The 20,321-nt window shown below is 34.5% G+C and overlaps 1 long non-coding RNA gene across 4 annotated transcripts; it reads left to right on the top strand.

The window, feature by feature from the left end:
• Window positions 1–1,832: 1,832 nt before the first annotated feature.
• Window positions 1,833–20,276, top strand: LOC106055379 (uncharacterized). Of its 4 annotated transcripts, none has more exons than XR_008777156.1 (8): window positions 1,833–1,993; window positions 2,530–2,633; window positions 3,064–3,140; window positions 3,285–5,194; window positions 11,653–11,693; window positions 11,932–12,035; window positions 13,101–13,177; window positions 19,283–20,276. It is a non-coding gene; the product is annotated as an uncharacterized LOC106055379 (long non-coding RNA). The 4 variants fall into 4 exon arrangements; XR_008777157.1 differs by having other exon boundaries at window positions 11,653–11,710; XR_008777155.1 differs by having other exon boundaries at window positions 11,653–11,741.
• Window positions 20,277–20,321: the final 45 nt, after the last annotated feature.

Below are 20,321 nucleotides of genomic sequence, written 5' to 3'. Positions count from 1 at the left end.
CAATAAAGCAGTCTTAGTCTTAGTCTTAAAAGCTTCTTATGTAATTCTTTTCAAACGACATAAACAGTTTGGGATCAGCGGTCTAGCAGGCCCTGACAGGATGCAGCGCTGTTTGCTGGAAACTGCCTAAGGATTGCTGGCTCCTTATTTTTCCTCAGGGTTGATTCACAAAACCCATGTTTATAGTTGCAGGACAGCAGAGGTTTGAATTCAGTTATCCTTCTGCTAGGTGGGTAGAAAGCCAAGGCTAATGAGTCCCGCCTGTCCAAGGCTTACTGGTTTTGGTGCTAGTTACTCGCCTTCCCCACTTCTCCTGTTAGTGAAAACAGTTCTGCGGACCCAATATTTGAGCCACACGTGAAAGATCATGAAATACAAGAGAAACTGATCTTTGTGAAAAAGTTTACAAGAATCCCTAAAGTAAATTAATTAATTAATATTTAATGTTTCAAAGACTACTTTATATAACAACAAATTTCTGTATGAAACATAGCCTAATATCCGTAGCAATGGATGATGAGCCTACAAAAAAAAAACAAAAAAAAAACACTTCCAGTGTGTTCGATGATTCAAAAGCTGTTGTTTTATTTGGTTTAAATTTAAATTTTATCAATAACAAGGTTACAAAAGACAATTGTGTGGAAACACAAACTCAAAATCGGCCCCCGAAGAGGTCCACCCAGGCAGGCTTCAATATTTTCAGAAAGAACATCCAAATGAAATTATATCAAAGACAAATGAGAGATAAGAATGGAGAAAGAAGGTTAACAGATCTTGTGTAGTGCCCCAACGGTCCCGCAGATCAAAGGATAGGTGTAAGTGAATGTAAAGTTAGATGTGAACCTGGCCTAACTAGTTCCCCTTTTAGACCTTGTGGTCTATAGGGCAGATGATGTAAAGTTCATCTGTTTTTCCCCAACTAATGTCAGGTACCCATTAGAGATGAGTGGACTCAGAGGCGCCCAAAGATTCCAAAGTTGAAAATCCCAGTCTTCACCAGGATTCGAACCCGGGACCCCCGGTTCGGAAGCCAAGCGCTTTACCGCTCAGCCACCGCGCCTCCCCTGGCCTAACTGATGTCTTATAATTGATCTAATTGTTTTGAAAAGGCTCAATCTCTTATTCGAATCCTCAAATAAAATTAAAAAAAAAAAAAATTTCCGCAATAAAAAAAAATGTTCATAAAATTGAAGTTTATAACATTATTATTTATTTTAAATTAGGTCTAACATATAATGCATACTAATTAGCTTTTTCTCTTTAAAAAACTGCTTGCATAACTGATTTTAAAAATTAGATTTTTTGCTTTCAGAAAAAAAAAAGGAGCCATTGCATCAGAACTTTGAATGGTCTAAAATATTGTGATGTCGGATTTTCAATATCTTTTCTAGTTTACGAGATCTAAACGGGACAGACGGACAGACATTTCGCACAAAACTAATAGCGTCTTTTCCCCTTTCGGGGGCCGCTAAAAATGACATCTGTATAACTTCAAATGCAGCTTTAAATTACTTTTTCACTCTGAGACTCACTACATTTAGAAATTAGTTTTAAAAACGTTAATGAATTTGCAAAAATGCAATATAAGTTAAGCTGGGGGTCTACCGAAAATCAGAAACCATGGTAAGGGGTCTACGAGACAAAAAAGTTTGGGAACCACTGATCTAGAGATTACCAACGTTCCCACAAAAATAGGAATAGCCCGTGGGTAAAATTGTTCCCTTTGTAACTAGACTATGTTTTTCTTGGTTTAATATATTTACAAATCTGTGTTGAAAGTGAAAACAGTGTAAGCGTACTTTAAGATAATGCAATTGAATATATATGGATCCACATCAAAGTCACATGACTTGTTTATGTATTTTGACGACGCAAGGCCAGGTGTAGATAGACATACAGCTGCAAGGTGTAGGGACTAGATCTACTGTACTAGTCCTTCTTGTATCTCGCGCATACAGAAAATGGGAAAAGTAAGGGTGCATGTGGAGTATTGGTAAGAATGACTGACATTTATTCTAATTATCATCTTTTTTTTTTCAGAATATAATATTAGTCTAGAGTAGATCTATATATATCTTACTATTCTTACATTTGGATTCCGCCGGAAGGCCGGCGAAGATGCCACTCCCTATTAACTATTGCATTATGTTTCACTATCCATTCCTTAGTTTGTCTTCAAGTTCCAATTTTAAGGCATATCTAAGAAATATAAATGAAATCTTGACTAAATAATAATATCTTTATCATTCTTGAGGAGATTAGTCTTACAGTTTGTGCATTACACTATTTACACATAACTAAACATTATAATGATAGCGAACAAATTAACATTCATACCAGTTCACTCAAACATTACATATGTGAAGTTTACATTAAAAAGTTGGTTCAATTTATGTTCTGTCAATGTTACTTTCAACATCAAAAGAATAAGAATACTACTTTGCAGATTGTTTTGTTTTGTTCTCAATCTAAATGTTAAGATCAGTGTAGGCCTATTAACTATGTATATATTTTTTTTTTCTTTTTCAGTGGTGGGTGAGGTTATGAACCTCGGTTCCTGGAATTGCGCAGCAACATCCTGAAGCACATTTCAGAATCCGAGGTTGAGATTATCGGCCAAGTTGGGCGTAGCAGTAAGTTAAATATTTTATTTAGCTTTAGTACAAAATAAAGTGTGTATGTCCAGGTTTTTTTTTTTTTGTTGTTTTTTTAAGATATGTATAAATCTATTAGCTTAATTAAATAAATGGTGAGCAATACAAACGTATATGTTTTAAAATCTGTTTTGAAACTTCGAGTAAGCAACAATAATTTGTGTGCCACAGTCAGTAGCCACTGTTCTTCTATTAGAGATGAACTGTATGCTTATATTGAATAGGGCTACTTTTTAATACAACTGCCTTGACAGAATTTTATGTCAATTGTGAAACAGTTCTTAGTCTTAAGTTACATATACATTTTATACTCTATGGTTTATGTGACATGGTTACTAAATAACTGCTGCGAAATGTTCATAAATATAGGTCAAATATAATGTTAAAGATTACAATTTTTGTTTTACAGCCTCTTTTGAGATTAAAATCAACAATGAGCTGGTTTTCTCAAAGCTTAAACTTGGAGGGTTCCCTAAAGCTGAAGATGTGAGTGATGTGGTTTCTAAAAGCTACAAACATTTTCTAAGTGTTCATTTGTGCAGTGTTTATCTTAAGAAATGGGGGGATAGCATTGAGAATGTTTCTTGAAATAAACATTTTGTATTAATTTCTTGACTTTTCACTTTCCAGGTTATTGATAGCATCCGTGCAGCTCAGAAAGGAGAAGCTAAACTTATAACAGAGTCACATTCAGCTGGATGCAGTATTTTATAAAAAATATTCTGAACTTGGGCCTTTAATGTAATCTCCATGTATTCTGCTCTTACAAATGTGCAAGAAACAAAAGCTTAAATTAAAAAATTAATATTAGTCTGATAACGTTTATCTTTAATAACTTTATTTTGATATTTTTATTGCAACTTTTTTATACCTACAGCAAGACCAGATCTTTTGATCCAGATGTATCCATCATTATGAAATCTAACAAAATGTAGGTATATGCAGTAAAGCTGTGTAATAAAAAAAAAGAACAAAAAAAAAACATGTTAGCATTAAGAAGGATAAACATAATAACTTGTGCTAAAGCTAATTACAATCTTAATAGGTTGGTTGTACCTAAATCCCAATTCATCATTGAAACCACTCACTAAAAATGTTCAGCATTAGATTGTTTCTTGAAACTAAGCTAAAAAAATTCAAACTTATTTATTCATCCTTGTCCCATTTCTTCCACATAACATTCTGATTGATAACTGAGCATTTTTTTTTTATGATTTATTGATCAATTTAAAATATATGGTGCAACTACAGTGTTTAAATGAGGAAAATTTGTTTTTTAAAAATCGTTTTAAGGCATTCTTTTTTTTCTTTTTAAAGTTTATGAACATTTCTGTTCTTCTAAAAAAAATGAAATATATAGTTCTTCTTGAGTCTGGTTACATTTGGCAGTAGTAGAGATGTTTTAAAAAGAGGTTGGCACTCTCTTTTCTTGTTGAGACTTGAATGTGTTAGTTATTGTGTTGCTGTATCATTGACTATTTACTTTTCTACAAACACTGCAGGGGAGATTTACAAAGTAGAAACTTCTGTGATATTGCATTGATCTCCACTTTATCTATTCTGTCAGACTTTCATGACAATCTAAACTAAACTTACTGGGTTTAGGTTTGAATCCTTGGTCTGCCAATAGATAAAGTGCAGATTGTAAAAATGTCAGTTTGTGGTGATACCAATGTGTCTTGTGCTAAATTTTACTAGTTTGTATTTCCTGTTTACCTGTAGTCAAATTTATTTGTATAAGGATCTCATTGTTAATTTTGTTAATTTATTTTTGTAACAAGGACTGTAATTCAACATTCTATTTTTACAACTTTACACCAGGTAGTTAAAATTTTTTTTTACACTTTCTCAATCAAAAATAAAAAAATCTTGTTCAAAAATTATGTTGGTGTTTTATATTTTTTAAATAAATGTAATACATTTTAAGTTGGTTGCCAAATTTGTGTTTTTTTTTTATAGGATATGCCTGTGTCTGCAGGATTAGTAAGGAAATGTGCCATAAAATTCAACAAATCAGTTGTTTGTTGTTGTTTTTTAATGGAGCTGTTATTTGTCAATCCGAATTTGACATAGTGCAGCTCTAGATCCACTTCATTGTTTTTAAATCTCCTTTCAGACCTTACGATCTTTAGTGCAGATAATTTCTGATAAACAGCCAATCGTCTTTACTTTACCCAACCTAATATCCAGGACCCCTGACAAGCGCTTCCCAAATTACTATTTGTTTAGATATTTAGACAGGTTTGAGCTAGTCTGCTTACAAGCATCATCGATTGTTGGGCAACAATCCTTTTTTAAGTTTTATCTGGGTTTTATTTTATTAAAAATGTATGTTAAGAAGCGTATCGCACGTTCCTCTTGGTTCGTTCTGGCCAGGTATGAACTTAATCACGTGATTTATAATTTACATTGGCAACCCTCAGGGATATTACTAGATTTGTTATCAGTCGGACATTCATTAATTCATCAATAGGGGTAAAAAAAAAAAAAACGACCAATTTTTTTTTAATGGGGAAGGTCAAAGTGCATGTGGAGTATTGGTAAGAATAATGTTGCTTATATTATTTTAGTTGTAGGCCTACCTGTACATTTTTTGCAAGCAAAGGTTAATTTTAGTTACGCTACAATTTTTGCACTGTCATGACAGTAGATAATCTATCATGTTACATAACTTATCAGTAGGTCTACATATTACGTTAAAAAATCTAGGCCACAACTAATAAAGAGTATTGTAATTAAAGTTAGGACAATTTTAATTCTTTTTTTTTTAAAAAGCTCATGCCCGATACATATATTGTATCTAGATTTTTTTTTATAATAAAAAACAAAACAACTAATGCAGTCAGTTTTATTTTTTTTTTTTTTTTGGGGGGGGGGGCGTACCGTAGCTAATTTCAAGACTAATTTTAAAGTAAGGCTTATTAGATCAAGTCTAGAATGTATAATCGGCCTATAGCGGCATAGCCGGTAAACCTCCCTAAATTATGAAATAGGCTTAGATTTGTCTGTTCAGTCCTACTTTTACTGGTTGAATAATATCTACATTTGAAAAAGGGGATGACGAGTCTACGCATTTTTTCAAAGTTACATAGAAGACTATAAGTTAATGGATTCAATGCCATGTTCTCATTGATTTTAAAGTAGACCATAATACGGAATACTAGGCCCTATATATATAGGCCTACATGACTCCAATTGGGATCTCAACTGGAAATTAAGACCATATAGTGGCAGGACATATAGATTCTAGTTCTATTATTATTCACTATTCAGTCTCCACCATAGAAATTCTTGTTTTAAAGGCTGTCGAAGTCAAAAATATTTGTGTTTTGGATTTTCCTTCAGATTTGAGGGCAATTAGTTTCTAGCCCAAACCTCCCGCAGCACAGCAGGGGATAGCGATGGGTCTGATTCAAGCCTGTGATATTCATGGCCATCGAACGACAGCCCAGAGCGGGCACCACATGACATGGCAACTTTGTTAAAGTGTGTTAGATTCCTCGCAGGATTTGATTCGCTTCTCTTATGCCTCCACTTGGATTAATGCCTAATCAAACATCAACACCCCGTTAAAATGTTATTTCTTGTGCTACATCATCACAAAGCCCTTTACAGCGCAAAGGATTAATCCACGTGAATGAAAATATGACTTGGAGATATCGGGAAAAAATTTGATGATGCAATCCCTCTTTTATTGTACATTTGAAGCATGATTTGAATGACAAATGCACCTGCTAGCAATAGCAATGGATGCGGGTAGAGGAGAACAAATTCCAATGAATGACCAGAACGTTCAGGCTTTAGAAATGAATCCCCCCCCTTATTTTGTTTGTAAAATGTTTCACATGTTTCGGATGTTCCTTCAGAGTTGAAGATAATTTACTTCCTGGTCCAAACCTCTCACTGGACAACGGGGGATGGCAGGGTATGAACCTGGGACATCCAGAAGTCCAAACGACAGTCCAGCGTGCATATCGCACTACCAGGCAGCCATTTTCCTGCCCAAACCTGTCATCCTCTGCCAACTTTGGTATAAGTTTAGGCAGTAGGCTGTAAATTGTGTATAAAAGACAATGTGCAAAGTATCTGGAGAAAATATTTATATTTTTTTGTGTAGGAATTTAAGTGTAATTACCTCCCTTCCTTTAATAGTTAGCTCGTCTTTTCCTTGCAAGAAAGGCTAGTATATAAGTCTATGGGCTAGTATATAAGTCTATGGGCTAGTATATAAGTCTATGGGCTAGTATATAAGTCTATAGGCTAGTATATAAGTCTATGGGCTAGTATATAAGTCTATGGGCTAGTATATAAGTCTATGGGCTAGATATTTTTTTTTTAATATTTCCCAGTTTGATTTATAGGTAAAGGAAACTCTTGATATAGGTGTAAACTATAGACATGTTGTTTCCTCCTCATTTGTTTGTGCTACTTATTTTCTGACCATCTACTGCTTTTATTGTGAGGTCTGCTAAATAGGTTTGATCCTCAGTAAAAGTACTCCCAGAAGAAAAAAAATCTTATTTTTTGCTACACTGTCCAATGTTTTGTCATTTAAAACAATGTTTCATGGTAAAATGTTAATAGGGTACCCCGTCAAAATAGCGCGGACAAAATAGCGCAGAAAAAAAAATATTTTAGTCATTTTAAAAGAAATACTTTAGATATCGTAAAATATGAATATAGCCAATATTTTTTTGTTTTGTTTTAAAGTTATCATAATTTTGCAGGAAACACTTTAGATATCTTAAAACATAAATAAGCTAAAATAAAAAAAAAGGTAAAATGAATAGGCTAATTTCAAAATATAGCATTTATTTACAGTATAAAAGTGTACTTAGAAAACAGCCTAGGCAGAGATACTTGTCAAATTTACACACACACACACAAACTTTCACAAAGTTAAATTGTAGGAAATGTCACGTAGAAATTCCATCACTGGCTTGTTTCCGTACATTGGTAATATAGGCTGCAAGACGTCTGTTAAGTTGGAGGTACTTTGTCTTGCTTGCAGCTTTAATTCGTTCTCCAGCATTGTACCTCAGAATCTTGTTCTCAGTGTTCTCCTGTTCTCTGAGGAAGTGAGAGATTAACTTGTACACATTAGGGCAGTGGCGTAGCTAGAGTATATGATGCCTGGTGCGGTACCTCATCTTGATGCCCCCCCCCCCCCAAAAAAAAAAAAAAAAACTAACTAATTAATAACATTGCAAAACCTTACTTTTTTTTCAAAAATAATATGTATTCATTAATCAAATATTGTTAATTCTTTCATGACCTTAATGACTTTTCATGACCGCAGCATTATCATAGCCTTGACCCCTGCAGTCCATTATGTCTAAGCCATCCAAACGCAATTTCTCTAGAATCATCTCAGCGATTCCAGCAGCATGCCTGTCCTTTGTGTCGATGAAGTCAACAAAAGACTCACGAACCTGCACCCCGTCATTCTCCAAGACAACATACCGTAAAATTTGGGAAATTTAATCCAGCTTTGAGATGTCAGGTGTACTGTCAAAAATAATAGATAAATATTTGGCTTGTTTTACTTGCTGTATGATTTGTTTTTTACCGTGATCCCCCAATATTGTAATAAATTCATTTTGTATTTGTGGAGACATGTATGTATTCGGTCTGAAACAAAGCTTAGTTCGAAGCACATGCTCCCTCAAGAGTGGATAGTACTTTGATAGTAATTTTACTAGCTCTCCAAGTTTTCGTCTCTTGTATAATCAAATCTTGGGCCTTGTTGTCAATATTTTTCCCTACTCTCAGGCAAACTTCAAGTTCCCTCCAAGCAAGCGATGACTGAATGTGAGCTCTGCTGGTCTCATGTTTTTCTATTTCGGGGATAACCTCCACCACTCATTGAATCCATCTTTGGATTTAAATGAAGATTTGAAACTTGATCTTGTTGAGAAGAGTGTGCAGGGGAATAACACATCCACTTTCTAAGAACTTTCTCGACGTTTGACATTTGCCGGAAAAACCAAGCCTTTGAAAGCTTTCTAGCCTTTCCTTTTGCTGATTCTTGATGTCTATACGACTCTCTGAATTGACTGTCCATACGCTGAACTGTTTCAGATCCTTGAGTGACAAGGTGTATGCGAATATTATCTGTGATGACATCAGGCCAATCTCCAATGTCGTTCAGTCTAGAGGATATAATCCTGCTTTCTGTATTGTTTACACTGTCTGATGGTTCAGCTTCCTTAGTATGAATTTTTGAGGACATGCTTGTGTGCTGTCCTTTAGTCTCTAGAACCTGCGGTATTAAAGTATTTTCTTCTTTTCCCGATGTCGGCCTCATCATTTTTTTCTGGATTCAATGATAACCGTCTCATCTTGCTTTGTTGCTTTTAATTGTTCAGTTAATTCATACCCATTAACAGCTCGCCTATAGTCGGTGGACTCTGGCAATGATGTGACTTGAAATTGTCTCGATGCTTCTTTAGACTTAAGAAATTTAAGAAACGCACCTCACTGCGGTCAAAGAAACTGCTTTATGCGGATGACATTGTCCTCTGGTCAACCGGCAAGAAAGCCGACCAAATAAAGGCGGCATTTCAAGCAGACCTCCAAACCATCTCCTCGTATTGCGACAAATGACAGATTCAGATAAACGTTGCCAAAACGACCTGGTCCCTGTTCAGCCTAGGGATCGACATTCTTAAGGCTCTATTCGAGCTTCAACTCGGTGGGCTGCGACTCCAACTTAAAACACGCCAAATATCTTGGGGTAACCCTGGATAGAAAGTTATCAATGTTCCAGCACGTCCAGGAAGTTGAAAGAAAAGCCTCGGAGAAGTTAGCGTTACTAAAAAAGCTGGCCAGCATAAAGTGGGGTGCCAAAGCTTACATGCTTCGCACATTGTACTTAGGGGCAGTCAGATCACAAATTGAGTACAGCTCAAGTATACGCTAGTAAAACTGCCCTCGAATCACTCGACCGAGTACAATCACAGGCACTAAGGTTCATTTGTGGCACCTTTCGGACAAGCCCAACAAACGCTCCTGAAATCTTAACAAACATGGCCCCTTTACATTTAAGGAGGGAGAGGGCAGTAATCACGGCCTATGAGCGCTATAAAAGGGGCGACTCTAGGCTACCCACCTCAATATTAGTGCGACAGTGGAGAGAGAGGAACCGCATAAAAATGCGATCGTTCATCCACATTGCGGCCAATTTGTCAAAAACAGCTGGGCTTTCCACTGACAGAATCCCAATTAGAAGAATTAGTACTTGCACTCCGTGGAGGAGAAGTCGGCCCGACAAATAAGCATGTCCCTTATAGGGCAAGAGGGAGCCACCAAGAGGCGATTAACACTTGCCATACTCCAAAACTTGGCATCAGCTACACTAAAGTCCTACCCATCAGATGCTATTTTCTGTTATACCGATGGGTCGGTAATAAGGGACCCCGATAGATCTGGGTATGGGGCCCTTATAGTCTACCCAGACCGGACAGAACCTGAGATGCCGATTTCTCCGTCTGAGCTTAAAAGGGTTTTGAGGCGCCAGCCAGACTAGTCAGTCTTGAGTATTACAATTAATTAGTTAGTTAAAAAAAAACTCGTAGAAAACAAATGTTAGCTTATTTAAAAATATTGACATTACAATAGAATTATTTCCAAAATTAAACTATCAAGAATCATAAAGAAATGAATAAACTAAGAATTGTTTAGAGCTAGAGTTTAGAAATATATTTGTAAACTCAATATCTAGATTAAACCAATGGACTAAACAATGAAGTAAAAAAAGGTTGGCCTATCTTCTTCTTCTTTATATTACAAAGCATCGATCAGTGTAGTAACAACATGTACCGTGTGTCCGAAATAAATCTAGTAAATTAGATTCAAACTATTCTATAGCTTACATATATTGTATGGAAGAAATAGTCAAGGAGATGAAACAAAATAGCGACATGACTAGTTTATAAATCGTTAGTTCATGTTTAAAATACAGTTGTTTAAGTTTGTTCGTGTCCATACAATTAGTCGTTTTTACTGAAACGCTCAGGGAAATAGGACATTAATACACACTGGGGGAATTTTGGTGCCCCTCTCCACTTGGTGCCCTGTGCGGCCCGCACCACCCGCAAATTGGTAGCTACGCCACTGCATTAGGGTGATGGCCGTCAATACAGTTGAAATGCTTGGTGCCATCCCTCCACTGAATTGTTAGTTCGTGGTATATTGTCCTGCACACGATCTCTAACATTCCATAATGCTATCAGAAATCTTGGAGTCACTCTGCGGTTTCGTCTCTGACGACCAATATAGTTGTCCTCTCAATAGTCCTACAAATTTCTTACGCCCTGTTTTGATTAAAGAAAGATACCGCAGATTTCTGATTATAGTATAACAAACTTTCCTCTCCCATTTTGTCGGGTCACCACATTTCAAGATCCTATTTTTAGCAAGTTATACTTTTTAATCAAAGGTGAAAAAAGGGAATGATATAAAATTTAAAGTCCTCTCGTTCTCTGCAAATATGGCATACTTTCAGATGTTTTTATATTAAAAAAGATAGAGACATCAACAAAAATGTTGCCCATGACATTAAATTACTGATAATCTGGTATTTTTATACACATCTTATATAAGTCCGCGTTATTTTGTCTTGCGCTATTTTGTCGGGAAATTTCGCGCTATTTTGTCGGCGTTATTTTGACAGGTCACCGTTAATAGTGGCGTGAATTCATTAACAGTCTACCATTTTAACAATAATAAATGTATTTAAGTTTACCTTCTTGTTCCTGTGGCATGTAAAGTAGAGGTCATACATCTTACGGGTAACAATATCAGCACACTACAACCAAGCGCCTTCATAAGTACCAATATTTGGAGCTGGATAAACCTGTAGAACTCTGCTCAATGCAAAAGTTCCATGATTTAAACCCATCTGGATTTAACATTTTAATGCCTATGCCACCTTTTTCGTTAAATAGGATGGCTGTCTGGTCATGTCTCATGAGTATACCCTTTGGACTGTCCTCAGGTTTGAACCTTGCCTGCTGCCATCTCCATTCCCTGCTGGAGGTATGGGCTGCTAAGATGTAATCATCTTCAATTCTGTAGGAACATCATGTAAAACAAACATAAACACTTCATGTTTTATTTCAGTTTTAAGTTACCAGTAATTATTATTAGTTTTTATTTTAAGGCTTCATAGTGATATCTTCAAACTGAAAATATTTAGTAAAAGTTTTTTTTACATGTTAGCAAACTTGTTCAATCATGAATACAAAAATATTAATTTCTTGCCATTTTTCTTTAGCGGTGCATGAGGATATGAACCTCGGTTTCTGAAATTGCGCAGCGTCATCCTGAATGAAATTTCAGACTCCGAGGTTGATATTGTTGGCCAGGTTGGGCGCAGAAGTAAGTTAAAATATATTTCAATTGATATATTGGATTACTTTGAATGTCATCTCCATTAGTAGATTTTTCAAATCACAGATTTCTTAAATAGAAATAATATAATAATAATAATCTTTATTATCCAATAGGAAATTTAGTCCTATAATTTGTGCATGACACCAAACAAAACATTATAACTATAGAAAACAGATTATTTATTTATAACAGAGTTACATGTGAAATTTTATATCAGATAGTTGAATTGTATTTAAATGATTTGATTGCAGGTTGGAACAAAAGATTTTGTGTGCCTGTGTGACCTTGTATTAAAATTAATCAAAATTTTGTTATGTTGAATGGGGTGCTCTTTTAGAATCAATCCCCATTATTATGTAACATGGGGTACTCTTACAAGCAACCTCATTCAATCTGTAACAGCCTGTCTTCTGAATCAGTGTCTTGTATCTCCTTTCTGATGGTAAATTGCCCACATCTTTAAGTTTTAATGGCAGCTGAACTTAAAGTCATGATATGGATTTTTATACTTTCTTTTGAAACATTGCCATCTATAGAGCAGATATTTTAAAAAGAAAAATTTTAATGTTTCTGTTGGGTCATTCTCCACATTTCTCAATGATACTCAAACCTTAAGATCTGTTGCTTTACAATTCTAGGTGAAATGAATATTTACAATTCTAAGTGAAATTAATAATTTAAGATCCTATTTTCTGTCCTTTATAAAAAGATTTATCATTTGTTTCAATCTTGGTCAACTGGTACTTTAGAAACAGCAGACTTATAAATATTAGATCTTAATAAATTTAAATACTTCTGACATTCTTCAGGGGGAAAAGATTAGCTTAAGGACATTGTTTGCTCCAGATGTTTACATATACAACCCCAATAGAAAGAAAACTATATGGAAAGCTCCCTGATTTGAAAACCACTGCACAGTTCATCTCATATATTGGTCTAGTCATCTGAACCTTCCAACAGTTCATCTCATATATTGGTCTAGTCATCTGAATGCTCCGACAGTTCATCTTCATTTGCTGTAGTAATAATAATATCATTCATTTTCTACAGGTTCTTTTGAGATAAAAATCAATGATGAGCTGGTTTTCTCAAAACTTAAGATGAAAGGCTTTCCCAAAGCTGAAGATGTGAGTATCCTGGTTCTTGCATTTAAGTTTGAAATACATATTTTTTTTGTTTTACATTTTTTCACTACATAAGTGCAATTGATTCCGTAGAGTTATTTAGTAATATTTCTACACTTAATTCTGCAATCTCTATAGTGGAATTTCATTAACAGAATATGTTTTAACAACAATGCCCAGTTCAAATTACATGTCATGGTCTAACATTCTTAGAAACACAATGCATGATGCTTGACTCAATGGGTGGGTTAATTATTAGGTATCCACTGAGATTTGGCCAAATCGGTGCAAGGTTAATTATTACACTTCCACTGAGATAATTATTTTAACATAGATTACTTGTAGCCTGTACAAGTCTCTGTTACTGAATACATTCAATTATTTCAATCTTATTCTTCACTGTTTAGGTTATTGATATACATTCAATTATTTCAATCTTATTCTTCACTGTTTAGGTTTGTCACAGATTACATTATAGAATTGTTTGTACATTTCACTTTTGAAAGAAATATAAGCCCTCGACATGAGTCTCGGGATTTAATCCTCAAATTTAGACACTTGTCATTCAAGTCAGGATTTACCCAAGGGACGTAATTAGTATGTTTGAAATATATTGGTTGATTTGAATTTAAACAAAGACATTTTTGAAAAGAGTTAGCGCCAGAGAATTGGCGGTAGTAAGAAAGAAAAGTCAGTCGATAAAATAAGGTTCTTGTAGATAGACACGTTTCTAAGAGCTCTGTGTGAAAAGCCTTTATAATATGTTTCATGCTCATTGATTTGTAATTTGTACATAAACTGTACTTACGTTGTATTTAATAAAGTTCCAGAGTTTTGTTTTATCAAAGAATTGTCAATTGTGATTCTAGATCTTCATTTTTGTTAACTACTGAATTCAAGTAAAATCCCCGGCATCACAACACATCGTGACATCATACCATCTGATGTTGTGACATAATTGGCACTCTCCGACTAACAAAAGTTCATGGACAACTTTTAACGAAATTTATTCAAGATCTAGGACCAATTTCTAAACTCTTCAAAGGAACTTCATTCTTATTTAACGGAGGACAGAATTTCTGTGTTTAACAGGTCAGTTGGTTATCGATAATTCTTTTATAAAGATTTTCGTTAGAGTTACGTCTAACTCACGAAATCTATTATTATATGTAATTGGCAAAAGGAATAAGACCAATATACATAATAACTGGCATTATTAAAAGACCAGTAAAGCAAATAACTGGCAATATTAAAAGACCAGTAAAGCAAATAACTGGCATTATAAAAAAGACCAGTAAATCAGATAACTGGCATTATAAAGAAGACCAGTAAATAATCATTTGAGCAGCACAAAGTAAACAAAAGACCAGATTTAACCAACTGTTAAACCAGTAAAAAGTACATCGGCTCAATAGATCTATATATCAATCATACGACTCCAGTAACTACAAGTCTACTGTCAAGAATTTATTAGCAAATTGAGGCTTCAAGAACTTTGTCACTAGATCTATATTATTATTATATCTGAGATAAAGCCAAAATCCAGATATCGAACATTTTGCTCCAATACAAGAAACTAACAAAAAAATTAAATATGGCTTCCAGTGCTAGAACACAACGATTCTTTGAATTAATAGAATTTGCCAAAGAAAAGCAAATTTCAAAGCCAGACCAGTGGGCAGAGAAACAAGAAGAAAAAGAATATCAAGAGCAAGAATCTGAAAAACAAAGGCAAGAATCTGAAAAACGCATGCAATTAGAAGAAAAAAAATTGCAAGACGCCGAAAAACAAAGGCAAGAATCTGAAAAACAAAGGCAAGACGCCGAAAAGCAAAGACAACATGAAAAAGAAAAAATGGAATTCGAAAGGCAAAATAAAGAAAATAAAGAAAGCATTTCAATTCAAGGTCACTCAAGTATGTTTGACAAATACAGATTAATGAACAAAATATCGGCTTTCAACGAAAACATTGACAATATGGACTCGTATCTCATAAGATTTGAAGAAATAGCTACAACATCCGGTCTACCTGAAGCACATTGGTCGAGCTCACTACTCACCCTTTTGACTGGCAAAGCTGTCAACATTTGCTCACAACTGTCAATCAATCAACGCAGCACTTACTCTGATATCAAGGAAGCTCTACTGCGCCAATACGGAGCAACTTCAGCCAATTATAGAAAGAAATTCTATAATGAAAGGCCACAGCAAAATGATGATCCTCAAATTTTTGTAGCTAATATGTCAATGTGGTTTGATAGATGGGTATCCATGGCCAAAATAGAAGAAAGTTACCAAGCTCTTCGTCAACATATTATTATCGACAACATCACCCATGCTCACTCAGAAGATATTCAATCCTACATTATAGAGAGAAATCCTACTGATATCCAGACACTAACCAAGATCATCAGACAATATAGAGCAGCCTATCCAAACAAGTCAGTCAAACCATCTGTTGAAGAAAATTTTGTCTGCTTTGCTCAAGACAAAAATGCAAGATATAAGTCAGATGACAAAGTCAAATGCAACAAATGTCATAAACTAGGGCATTTCACGTCTCAATGCCGCAGCAGAACCACAGAATGTTCATATTGCCATAAAAAGGGTCACCAATCTCATGAATGTTGGAAAAAACAGGCAGTCTCCAAAAATCAAAATTTTGATAGACCCACATCACCAACTCAAAGATACAGCAATAGAGAGCAATACAATCTCAACAAAGCACCTAGAAATAATAAACCAGATAACAACAAACCTCGCTACAGAAGTCATTCACAGGACTCCAGACCACAATATATGCCAAACAGAAGCCCATATAACAGAAGCTATTACAATGAGCACTCAACTATGACAGTCATTGCAAAGTCCAATGGTCTCAAATTTTATCCAGGCTTCGTAGGAGACAAGAAGGTGGAAGTTCTTCGTGACACCGGAAGCACGTCCACATTAGTACATGAACGCTTCGTACATGCAAACCTTTTCACAGGCAACCACGTCCAAGTCACTGCATTCAACGGAACTGTCAGCAAGTTACCTGAGGCCATCATTTATATTACTACACCATTCTTCAGTGGTCAAACAGAAGCATTAGTAACACCCAATCTACCAGTGGACCTAATCATTGGAAACATAGAAGGAGTTAAAGAATGCACTCCTCAAGAACTTACTGAATGTACAAATGCCATAGAGCAAGGTCAAAAATGTTTGGCAGTAATGACAAGATCCATGTCCAGACAACAAGAACATTTGGCATCTGAACAAGTTAGCCAAAATAATCACATGGCTACCTCAGTTACTCAAGTTATGCAGAATGCAACAGAACCAGTTACTAGTCCAGTAGCCAGCAATAATCAAGAACATTCAACATGGACACCCCCAGTTACATCAAGCCCATCCCTACCGGTCATAAGTCCACCTCCAATTCCCGAATGTCCATTGTTGAACTTTGAAGAACAAGACGACATGCCCAGAGTCTCTAGCAATGATACAAGAACTCTAACTGGTCAAACTGAAGTCCATCAAGACAAGTCATATTTCACACATGATGACTTCATACATCAAGACTTGAATAAGACTGCATCTGCATCATTATCTACCAATACTATGGTATTCATTGAAAATTCTTGCTACAATCAAGACAAGTCTCAAGAACCAGAAGCAGAAACTAAAGAAACTTATACTCAATCAACTTTGGCTATACCAGACAAAAGAAAAACTTTTCAACTTGACTCTACCACTCATACAAGTATTCCTCATCTGAAAGAATGTGAGTCAACTCAAGAAGCCATTACAACCAAGAACATTGAAAGTCAAAGAATATTACATCAACACATGAAATCAAGATATTTTGCTCAAGGAGATCAAGTCAAATTACTGTTACCAGATTTCAGTAACAAACTGTTTTACAAATGGCAAGGTCCATTTACCATCACCAGAAAGATTTCCAACCTGCTTTATGAAATCAATGTCAACAAGTTTACCAGAGTATTTCATGTTCATATGTTTGAACATTACCATGAAACAGATAATGAAGACATCAAAGCAGAAGTTGAACATTTTACAAGCTTAGCAACTATTCCTGAGGAAGAAGAAACATCATCAACACCCATTCCTGAGATAGATGTTTCATTACCAACATCAAATAACATTGACATTCCAAAGGTCATCACTCTGAATGACATAGCAGCATCAAATCAAATTGACAGTCCCAAAGTCATCACTCTGAATGACATAGCACTACAAACAGTGAAGAACATTAAAGTGTTTCCAGACCATGCAGATTTCTTTACCAGTGTTTCTGAAACATTTCCAGTACTGCAATTTGAAAGAAACTCAGAAAGCAATAACATTGACAACACCAAGTTTCATCCTTCGTCCACTCAAGGGGCAACTTTTCTTCAGAAAGGAACAAATGAACTTCTTCAACATTGCCGTATTGGCCGATTGAACTCAGACATGTTCAGTCATTGCTCTATTGAACATTCTAATGCAAAGCATTCTGCTACCATTGTTCTACAGCGTCAAAGTTCATCAACCAGAAAATTGAGTTTTGGTTTCGGACAGTTCTTATTTTCACCAAACTCAAACGCGGTTCAATCAGACATTATCTGTGAGATCATTATGACATGGAGACAACAGCTTCATAAACTGAAAGACCTTTTCTTCAAGTTTAGAAAATGCACATCCATGTCGGCAATTCAGAAGGGTTCCGAACTTTACATTTCTACTCTACATATGTACTATAGCATATTTAGTGTCACTTGATCCATTATCATTCATACTCGTCAAGGAAGAACAGTATTCAGTTGTACTTAATCAATTAATTTGTCTACTTATTTGTTCCACAGGTATTCTATATCTGATGTTGCATTTATTTTAGCACCAAGCAACCCACTGAGGAAAGTCACTCATTCAAGATACTTTGTTTATTATGTTTCAGCATCTTTGCATATGACATGCATCAGACATTTTAATTTTTAAATCATGAGCATTTTATTTCAGGTATTTTATTTCAGGTCGAATATTATTGCATATATCCTATTATAACACTACAGATACATGACATATAATTGGAATTTTTCATTGCTTCACACATATTGAGATTTATTTCACATTGAGTATTATTTTTCAGAAGATTGTCATGTATACATCATTTTTTTCTATGTCAATTTTTCATATGCAATATATTTTTTTTTCCATGTACACATTTTCACAAATGAGTTATAATGTCATATTTTAATTTCATCATGAAGCTTCATAACTTATTCAATCCAAGTATTATGCCTTGTACAACTTTTGATATTGTTCATAACAAGCATTGTCTCATTTTCATAACCACTTGAATAGCGAGACAGGTATTCAAAGTCACCAATAATTTTATTCTCTGCATTTACATTTTTTATTATTGTTGTTATCTCCAAGTTGACTTTATTTTGTCATATGTTACCTCAACCATTTTTCTATAATTTCATGTATGGTATTTTGTGTATATTTAAATAATTGTAATACATATGAGCATTTCTATTACCATACAAATGCTAAATGGAGAGGGGGGGTAATATGTCACAGATTACATTATAGAATTGTTTGTACATTTCACTTTTGAAAGAAATATAAGCCCTCGACATGAGTCTCGGGATTTAATCCTCAAATTTAGACACTTGTCATTCAAGTCAGGATTTACCCAAGGGACGTAATTAGTATGTTTGAAATATATTGGTTGATTTGAATTTAAACAAAGACATTTTTGAAAAGAGTTAGCGCCAGAGAATTGGCGGTAGTAAGAAAGAAAAGTCAGTCGATAAAATAAGGTTCTTGTAGATAGACACGTTTCTAAGAGCTCTGTGTGAAAAGCCTTTATAAATATGTTTCATGCTCATTGATTTGTAATTTGTACATAAACTGTACTTACGTTGTATTTAATAAAGTTCCAGAGTTTTGTTTTATCAAAGAATTGTCAATTGTGATTCTAGATCTTCATTTTTGTTAACTACTGAATTCAAGTAAAATCCCCGGCATCACAACACATCGTGACATCATACCATCTGATGTTGTGACAAGGTTATTGATATACATTCAATTATTTCTTATTCTTCACTGTGTAGGTTATTGATAGCATCCGTGCAGCCCAGAAAGGAGAAGCTAAAATGATCACAGAGTCCCATTCTGAATGCTCTATTTTGTAACCAGTGTTCTTTTAGTGTTATCTTTCTGTACTTGTTATGTAAGGCAACAATGAAGAAATCTAACAACAACAATGTAAATTATTTTGAACAATGAAATTGTAAAGACCTCCTGCTATCATTAGTCAGTCTTATTATTCAATACTTGTGCAGCAAGACTGATAGTATTACATCCAAAATGATATAGCGTGCTGATTAAAATATTTTGAAACTATAAGGTCAACTATTGAAGCAAATTATTTTTATTTACGTTCTAAAATGATAAAATATACCTGGCTATTTGAAAGCAGAGATTAACAATGACCTCAAAAGACATAAATTATTAAGTTTCAGCCATGATTTAAAAGTTTATGAACTTTGTAACCAGGAGGCCTATTTAGATTTTTAATGCCAATCTTAAATTTACAAATTCCTATTCACGTTTCATTTTTTTTTTTAAATTATACTTTCTACAAATCTAAATGAGCTCTAGTAAATATCAATATACTGGTAACTTTATAGCCATCAGATTGCATTTTTTAAAAATAAGAATTGAATTTACTATTAATCTTAACAAAGCAAACACAAAATGTGTTTTGAATTAATATACCAACAAGTGGAAGATTCACTAAAAAATGTTGGCTTGCATGATATTGTGTTAATCACAACTTTGTCTGTCTCGACTTCATGACAATCTAAACTGAACTTTGTGGGTTTAAGATTTGAATTCTTTAGTCTTCTGACAGACAAAGTCCTGATTGTAAAGATATCATCAAGTTATATTTTGTTGTAGAATCCAGTATTTTGGTTTACTGTACACTTGGCTTTCAATTTTGCTAAATAATTTACTGAGATCTCAATGTGTCAAACTTTTTAAATGCTTAGATATACACACATACAATTTCACTATGAAATAAAAACTATTTTTAAAGATTCATTTTCTTTCCTTTTTATTTCTATTTATACAATCTATTTTGTTTGA

This window comes from Biomphalaria glabrata, chromosome 3, assembly GCF_947242115.1.
Source record: "Biomphalaria glabrata chromosome 3, xgBioGlab47.1, whole genome shotgun sequence".
Classification (NCBI taxonomy): domain Eukaryota; kingdom Metazoa; phylum Mollusca; class Gastropoda; family Planorbidae; genus Biomphalaria; species Biomphalaria glabrata.
The sequence above is the reverse complement of the archived record's forward strand: the minus strand, read 5'-3'. Positions and strand labels throughout refer to the sequence as shown.